The sequence below is a fragment of the Cicer arietinum genome, chromosome 7 (assembly GCF_000331145.2).
Source record: "Cicer arietinum cultivar CDC Frontier isolate Library 1 chromosome 7, Cicar.CDCFrontier_v2.0, whole genome shotgun sequence".
Classification (NCBI taxonomy): Eukaryota; Viridiplantae; Streptophyta; class Magnoliopsida; order Fabales; family Fabaceae; genus Cicer; species Cicer arietinum.
Genome location: NC_021166.2, coordinates 23,151,913 through 23,161,257, shown reverse-complemented (window position 1 = coordinate 23,161,257; position 9,345 = coordinate 23,151,913).

The following is a 9,345-nucleotide window of genomic DNA, read 5'->3' as shown; positions in this document are numbered from 1 at the left end:
TTTTTTAGTCAAAAAAGTTCATCTTGCAAATTTAGTTGTCATTTCTTATAATACTATTTTTAGATTAAAAGGTGCATTCATTACTTTGCACAAAAAATACCTCTAATTTAAATTAAAAAAAAAATCATTTACTTCTATCTTTTTATAACTCAAGTTATTTAGGAAGAAAATAATAATATAGTCATATAGATACATTTAATGTTAAAACTAATTTTGTTAATTCTTGTGCATTGACAAAATATGTCTTACATAATAGTAACCACAATTGATGAAAAGTTATTTGATGTATTCTCTCTCTATATTCTCTATATATATAGATATAAAAGTGTGTTTGAGTGTCTCATGGATAATTTTTTTTAGTGATAATATATCTAAAATATCTTTCACTTAATTTAACTTTTTTTTTATTTTCAATCATTTAATTTATTGATTATGGAGAATAAATTAGACAATAAATTTAATTGTTTTATGGAATTAAACAAATTAAATGTTGTCAATTACCTTTTTTAATATATATATAAATTATTTGTCTTACTTTTGCTTATAAAACTCATTTTAATCTATGAGAAAATTAAACCTAAATTTTTCTGTCTTTACTTTCTTTATACTTTATTTGATTATTGAAAAAAAGATAGAGAAAAAAAAAAGTGTGAAAAGAGAAAAGAAAATAAAAAATAAAATAATTATTTAATAGAGTCCATTCAATGAAAAAGATACTGAAAATAGGATAATTATTTAACAACCTTTTATTCCTTTCTCAAATCCACCTAGTGAAAGAAACATATAGGAATTCTTGTAAATTAATTTAGGAGATATAACGTGATTAAGTGTTTGTATTTGTTTTGAAATTTATTGAATAATGAAATAATTTTTGACAAAAAACGATTAACAATAAAAGCAAAAAGGGAGGGAGGTGTGCGATAGGTGAGATTGCAATTTGCAGAGCATGCATGAAGGCGAGACAAAACGAGATAAGGGTTACTATGTTCGTTACTAAGGATGACAATTAGACCCATATTCAGTGGTACCCGCAAAAAAAATTCACAATGGATAGGATAAAAACCCGCATAATGGATAGGGTAAAAACCCACAATAAGGTTTTTTTATTTTTTATTTTTTAAATTCAATTAAAATGTGTTAATTGTTGACGTGTTAAAATGATAATTTTTATTAATAACAATATAAAATAATTTTATATTATTAGTGCAAGTAAATTAAACTAAGAAAAAAAAAGTGTGTATCTATAAAATGATATTAATGTCTTTAAGTAAAAATAAGTTTTTTTTTTAGTTAATAAAAAATTAGAAAATATGTAACAAGAATAAAAAAATATAATTGGAGTAGTTTATTAAATTGAAATATTTTTTTAATTGTTACAAAATTTATTTTAGAAATATTTATTCTCTTTACTTTTCTTTTTATATGTTATTGTTTCTTATGTATTTTTAATAAATACTTATTTCAATTTACTTTTATTATTTTTATATATATAATTTTTGCTTAAAAACTTTTATATCATTTTAAAAATACACATATTTCTTTTCTATTGTCTTTTCTTTTTATTTTCTCTTATATTAAATTATTAAATAATTGTTAAAAACGACTAAATAATCAACTCTATTTTATATTTCTTTTTTCTATGGACTAAAATTGGTTTTTCATCCAAAAGTAAAAATCACACAAAAATTACCGTTAATGATTAAGATACCCTTATTTGGTACAACATAATTAGTATATAGAAAACATACATTCAAACACCAGGACGCTATTATTAATAAGTTAGGAGTATGTTCTATTTCTTTTATGAATGAATTAAAATTTTCATAAATATTTTCATCGAAAAATATCATACTTTTTGAATAAAAATAAAGTTCAAAATTATTACATGATTAATATGATAACTCCAAACTAATCATCAGTCATTTGTAACAATTTAAGATTATTATTAAAATTTAAAAAGATAAAGTTATTATTGAAAGAGAGTTAGTTCCTTGATTCACATGAATCAATGAACAAGATAGCTTGTAATTTTTCTACTATATTAGTAATTATTTCAAAAATAATTATATCTTCATATGTAGAAATTTAATTTTAAATTGAGTTAACAACTTTGTGTTCATCTTACATTTTCATGTTTTTATTCAATTATGCAATTTTAATATTTTTTTAATTATATTTATAAAGATGTATCAAATTAAAACGTGATTATAACATCCATCGATCATCATCGTTTTCGATCTAAAACTCTAAAATTTAAAATCTTATAATTGTATTAAAATCATAAATTTAAAATTGAAGTAAACCATAAAATAAAAAAAGTCATAAATATAAAATTATATTTTAGTCATTGAATTATTGTTTTAAAATATTTTAAACTTTCTTCCATTACAACCCTGTTCCAATTAATATTACTGCTGTTTTCGTTGGAAAAAACATGCGATCGATAAGCTCTACGAAAACTGTGTTGTATGTTGTTTGTATTCATTACCAATAAATGCACGAAAACCGTTTCAAAAAATATGTACGAAAACGAATGAGATAGGTGCATTTAATAGTTTGGATAAGCCACGCGGTATTTCGTGATTGGAATTTTGAACACCAATAGAACATCTTTCCACTTTACACTTCAGATGTCTATATTATTATCCAAATGAGTGGAAATATGTTACTTGAAGATAGATTTACCTTAAAAATATTAGGTATAAGCTTAACCTTCATTGTCAAAGATCTATTATTAAGATTTTATTTGACCTTTTCAAAAATCACACAATGTATGAAAACTTATTTAAAAGTATATTTTTATATTATTTTATAAAAATTTATATAACTCATCCTATAAATTTTTGTAAACAAACAAATAAATTAACATACAAATAATTTAAGTTCTATTTTAAAATCTAACATAACATCTTAAATTATTTAATATTATATTATATCGGCTTTCAATTATAATTTATAATAATATATTTAAATATATCAAACATTAATATATCTCTATATTAAACTTTCATAAAATATTAATAAATTTATGATTTAACACAAAAAATAAAATTTAATATTATAATTATAATATTAATATTAATATTAATAAAAATATTTATATTTAGTTAAATACATTGTCGGCCTAATAAACTTAAAAAGTTTTTTTAATGGTTTGTAATCGGACTTTTTTTAGTCAAATAAACTTTAAAAAAATATAATTATAATAGTGATTTGTCACTTGGTCATCCTACTTACACATTTTTTCGACCCATCTTTCTTCGATCTATAACCTGTTGCTAAAAATATAAGTAAAAATTCAAATACATTTAGCCTAAACTTTGATAAATTGTACTATATTTTTCTCTAATTATATGTCACTTTAAGAAGAAAAAAATTTATCTTTTAAATGTATCAATTTGTCTTGGATGATAAAAAATGACATGGAAAACCTTTATACTCTACCAATTTTTATTAATATACGTGCTCTATATTTGATTTTTTGTTTATATTTTAAGATTAGAGGTAGTACTAAACTAATCCCTATGTTCTTAATTATAAGTCCTTTTTGGTACATTTGTGTCTCTTTTTTCTAGATATATATCTGTCTCATAGAAAGTGTCATACTTAGATTGTACACAATTCTTAAAAAATAATTAGTTGAGTTTATTTTAATGGTTACATAATTTGTTATGACTAAAACACTCTTATTAATTGCACATATAATAAATAAGGTAATATTAGTGAAAAAAATAATTAATAATTAATTGGTATTTTAAAATGATAATTACTTTGCAAGAGAAAAATATTACAAATGAAACACTTTTTATGAAATAGAAGGAATACATTTATTGCTATTTTTCAACTATAACCCTTATTAATACTGCCAAATTATATAAGAATATGAAAAATTAACATTGAATTATCTACATACAAAAGATAATTATAATCAAAGTTTATTAGTTATTAACAAATGTGAGTAAATTATTTTTGTTTACTCCATACGACCTTAATTATAATCAAAAGTACCTAATTTCACACTTATTAAAGGTTGGTAATTAAGCACATTTGATTTTCTTGGTTTAATGTAAAAAAGAAATACAATTTCTAACTCATTCTTAATTATTATAGTCATCTCTCATAATATTAAAGAATTAATTTAAGGATAATGTTCGAACAATGTCATTAAATATGAATAAATTAGTTTAAGTTTTACTCATATTTGAGGCCAACAAACAGATGCACTTTTTGCTTATAATTGAAGCTAGAGAGGTTGTATATTCAAGACCATAGTAGTACATTAGACAATCAAATCAACCACAACAACATAAACATTAGGCTTAAATGCACTCACCTATTTTATTCAAAATGGACTTTTAGTCCTTTCATTTCTAAAATTAATTTTTTATTCCTATTAATTAATTTTTGAAATGTTTTTGGTCCCTATCATTTTTGATGATTTGATCATCTCATTACTAACATGACAATTTGATCATTAGTGAGTTGGATAAAATATTTTTCATGTAATTATTATTGTAATTAATTTTGTTTATATATTAAAATTAATTTATTATATATATATATATAAACATATAAAGAATAAATAAATTTATTTAAATTATATATTAAAATATTTAAATAAATTTTTTAAAATTTATTTATTTTATTTAATTATTTTTAACAATTTAAAAATTTAACATACTTATATAAAAATCTAAATTTTATTTATTTGTTTTAATATTATTTTTAATATTTAAATATTTTAACATTTTAAAATTTATTTTATTTATACATTTAAATACTAAAAATAAATTTATTTTATTTTATTCTTTTATAAATTAAAATATTAAAATTAAAACTTAAAATATTTAAATAAAATATTTATAATTTTATCCAACTCATAAATGTCATATAAGTGTGATGATGAGATTGTGACGTTATAAAAAATAATGGAGACCAAAAAATCTAAAGAATTAGTTGATCAAAAACAAAAATTATTTTAAAAACGAAACAACTAAAGATGACAAGTAGGGATAGAAAAATGGGTTATCCTATCTATTTTAGCCTATCCTAATATCTATGTGTTTAAGGTGCAATAAGGTGGAATTTAGCTAGATAGTTAAAAATGTGAAACTCTTTACCCTCGAGTGATGTCCAAATAAAAACTTCAAAGTGTAACAAATCAAAATGTTGAAGTAATAAAATAAACAAAAAATATATCAAACCGTTAGTGTCATATATCTCATAATCGATCTCAAAATAAAATAATTAAGAGTCGACTAACATGACATCACAATGTAATACCTACAACTAAGGTCGACTACAATTGATGAGGGCTCTAATTTTTATTTTTATTTTTTTAATATAATAAAATAAAAGTGATTTTGAATTAAAAATATTTTTAATTATTTTAAAATTACAATATTTTAAGTTTAGTTCATAAAGTTTTTTATTCACTTCTAGTTTCTATTATGATTTTATAGAAATTAAAAATATCATTTTTTACAACAAAAAAAAAATAACTTTTTAAAATATTTTTTAGAAACTAAAAAATTGAGATCTTTTCACACAGATTAAAATAAAATTTGAGATTTTATAAAAATTAAAATTTATTATAACATTTTTAATTATTAAAATTTCATTTTTTTTAATTAAAACGTACGTAACGTTCAAAAATCCAAAATGTTTAACACCAACCTACCTACAACTATATCAACTAAATTAACAACATACTAACTACTGAGGAACTGTTTTATCAATATTTATGAGACGGGTATTTACCATCTTACCCTCCCAACCTTAAGCATTGTGATCATCACTGAATAAAGAACAAGTGGCACTATTGCCATCCCAACTCGGATATGTCATTATTACTATTATATAGTCTTTTTTTGGGTATAACTATGTATTTCTCTGGCAACCTCGTTACCCGCTTGTAGGCTAAAAAGAGCAATTTTATAATCGAACCTTAATGATCAGAAATTGATGGACTACCATGCTACTAGTAACATGCATGCATTGGTTACTGTCCAAACAAAATGCATGCATTAGTTATGGACCACATGGGGGAAAATCACCACCACCATCTTTATGCTATTAGTTTAATTTTCAATAGCAAATTTGGCAACACTTTTTGAAATATAGTACTGCAGTTCATTAGGATTGTGGGTGCGTACACACAATATACTGTTTAAAGAATGTCTAAAAATGCAAGTTATTTAGCATATTTATTATTGAAGGTTTTATTTTGTACAAAATAATAAAATATTATATTTTTATAAAGGATGGTTATGACTAATTATTTTTCTTGTCACATTAAATTTTTTATATTTATAATTCATAATTATAAAATCGACTTTTACAAATTTCTCTTTATAAACTTTAGACTTTATCTTTAATTTATGTGAAATTTGAATCACAATTAAATTTATCGCGTAGATATAAATAGTGGGTGATTCGACAAGACTAATCTAATACATGTGGATGTCTAAAACGAATTTTAATATGAGACATAAAACAAATTTTCTAAATTTTAACATTACGCCGCTAAATTAATATAATTGATGTTATGTAATATTTTTTTTTCAATTAATTTAATATTATTGAGACAATATTAAATTTAAAAAAAATTATATATTTTAATTTTAAAAATATTAAAATATAATATCTTTTTATTTAGTAAAATTTATTTTTGAAACTTTCAATGAAGTCAAAATTTTGGTTAAAACGGTTGGTTTAGTGGTATTACCCTTGTACTCAACGTGATTGATAGATTTCATACCATATTAAGTTTTTTATAATTAATCTAATAAATTCTTACAAAAATCAATTTATAAAATGGTGAATGTCTCAGTTTAAAAACTCATTTAAAAATTTAATTTATATATAACTTGAGGTTTATCCAATATGCATGTCAAGTGTGTTTCTATTTCTCGTAAATATCTCATAGTTGTTCCATCTATTTAGTGATGACAATGAATAACAACAAACTCAATGAGCAATGCGAAACGCATTCATGATGAGCGGTTAAGTAATCGCTTATTTATAGGTACAAGTAATCACCACTAACAAAGTGAATTGAATAACTTTTTTTTTTGTATGTACAGTCAAATTTCTACATTTTTTTTTCATAAAAAAAGAAAAATTTACTTCCCACGTATTATGAATACGAGTTCGAGCACATACAATTATCCACAATAGTGGATAGAGTATTTGGACACCCACCCTACCACGTACCTGAATAATATATTTATTTATATTTGTATTACTATAATATATGTGTATATATATACATACACAAAAATAACACAAAAATAACACAAAAAATGCGATTAAATAAATAAATTTATCATGGCTAATATTACAAATCTAAAATATGCCAACAAGGCCACAATATAATTTGATCAAACTATTATTTGTTATTCCATAACTAATAAATATATAAAGTTAATAATTAGTTTTAAAAAGTGATAATTTTTTTTCTATATTTTATTTTGTTGTTTATTCAAATAAACTTTTGTATAGTATAGAATTAATCTTATTTTTTATTTTAGTTTGTTATCAGCGATCCAAAACAATTTAATATATTTACTCATGAAGTATAAACATTTACTTTATTTTGTTATCTTTGATTATGATGATAAGATAAAGTAACATATATTGCAATAAATGAGTAATTAAAGTCACATAATAATTTATGTTATTAATTATGACATAATAAGTACCACTAACTAATGTTATTTAAAAAGGAAAATTGTAATTAATTAATATATATGAGTTGTATCATTATATAAATCTTGGATGATACACTTGCAAGTTTATATGAATTTACATTTTGATGGTTATAGTTTTGGATAAAATAAATATTTTAGTTATTAATTTCATGATTCAGTACTAAACAACCTTTAAGACTATTATATAAAATAAATAAATAAACTGTAAGATTTTTTTAATTAATTGTGTTAAAATGATGTCATCTTGTGTTCAACGATAAGATTTGATTTTATAACTCAAGATAAAGTTCAAAAATCTTTTAGAAGTTTTTGTTGTTGTTTTCAATTCATTTTTTTAATAAAATAATTAATCATACATTTTTTTAGTTTCTTTTTTTCTTTTTGAAATGACATATAGTGTGAGCGAGAGGACAAAGAGCCATTAAATAATCAAAGTTATCATAAAAAAAAATAGGTTAAATTACAGTCCATTAACTTAATTTCAGTTAATGTTTTAATTATTTATTTTTTTTTCTTTTCAAGTTGATATTTTATTTTAATTTTAAGTGATAATTTGATATTTTATGTTTTAAAATGTCAACAATATTGTCCTTTTGTTTTACAAAAATTCAAAAAAATCATCCAATTTTTTAAACAAAATCCATAAAATTTATTATCATTTTCAATAAAATGCAAATTTAATCAAATTCATAACTTAAATCTCTAAATAAACTCATATTTTTATTCTTTATTTGATGTTGTTGGAGATTAAATTATGAGTTTATTTGAATATTTGAGTTATGCATTTGATGAAATTTGCATTATATTGAAGATGATTATTAATTTTATGAGTTTTGTTTCAAAATTTTGATGATTTTTTTGAAAGTTTTTTTTTAAAAAAATGATAACATTGTTGACATTTTAAAACATAAAATATCAAATTGTCACTTAAAATTAAAATAAAAGACCAAATCATGAAGAAAAAAAAATGGCTAAAACGTTGACTGAAATTAAGTTAAGGGACATCGAGTGCAATTTAGCCTAAAAAAATATTAAAAATACTAGTGGTAAGTGAAACTATCACTTTTATATATAGGGGTTTCAATCTTCTACACACTAGATTGGTCAAGTTCGATTATCCGTGAGCCGAATTTTTCTAACCTGCAATCAGTGGCAGAGCTTGAACGGAAATGTTGGGGTGGCCAAATTTTTTAAATTTTAATGCATAAATAAAAATGTATAATATAGTATTGTATATAAAAATTTTAAGTTGTAAATTTATAAAAATATATTGACGATTAAACTTTTAACACTTATAATATATAGCTAACAAATCAAATTTTGGTTGACAATTTTAATAATTAAAAATTAGTTTCTAAAAATCGTTTTTTCTTTTTCAAATACTAAAATTTTATAGTTTAATTGTTATGTTTTGTCAATATAAAAAGTTTTACACTATCAGCACTTCACAACCATCCATAAGTGTGACTTTAAAAGTAGTTATAATAAAAATCAAACTATTTTATTAATCTGATGGTTATGATTAATTGACAATATAAAATATCTTTACATTGTCGATGTATATAAATTAAATCCAAATATTTATCCTCTTAATACAACTTTTTTAACTACAAGGACAAATATATATATATAT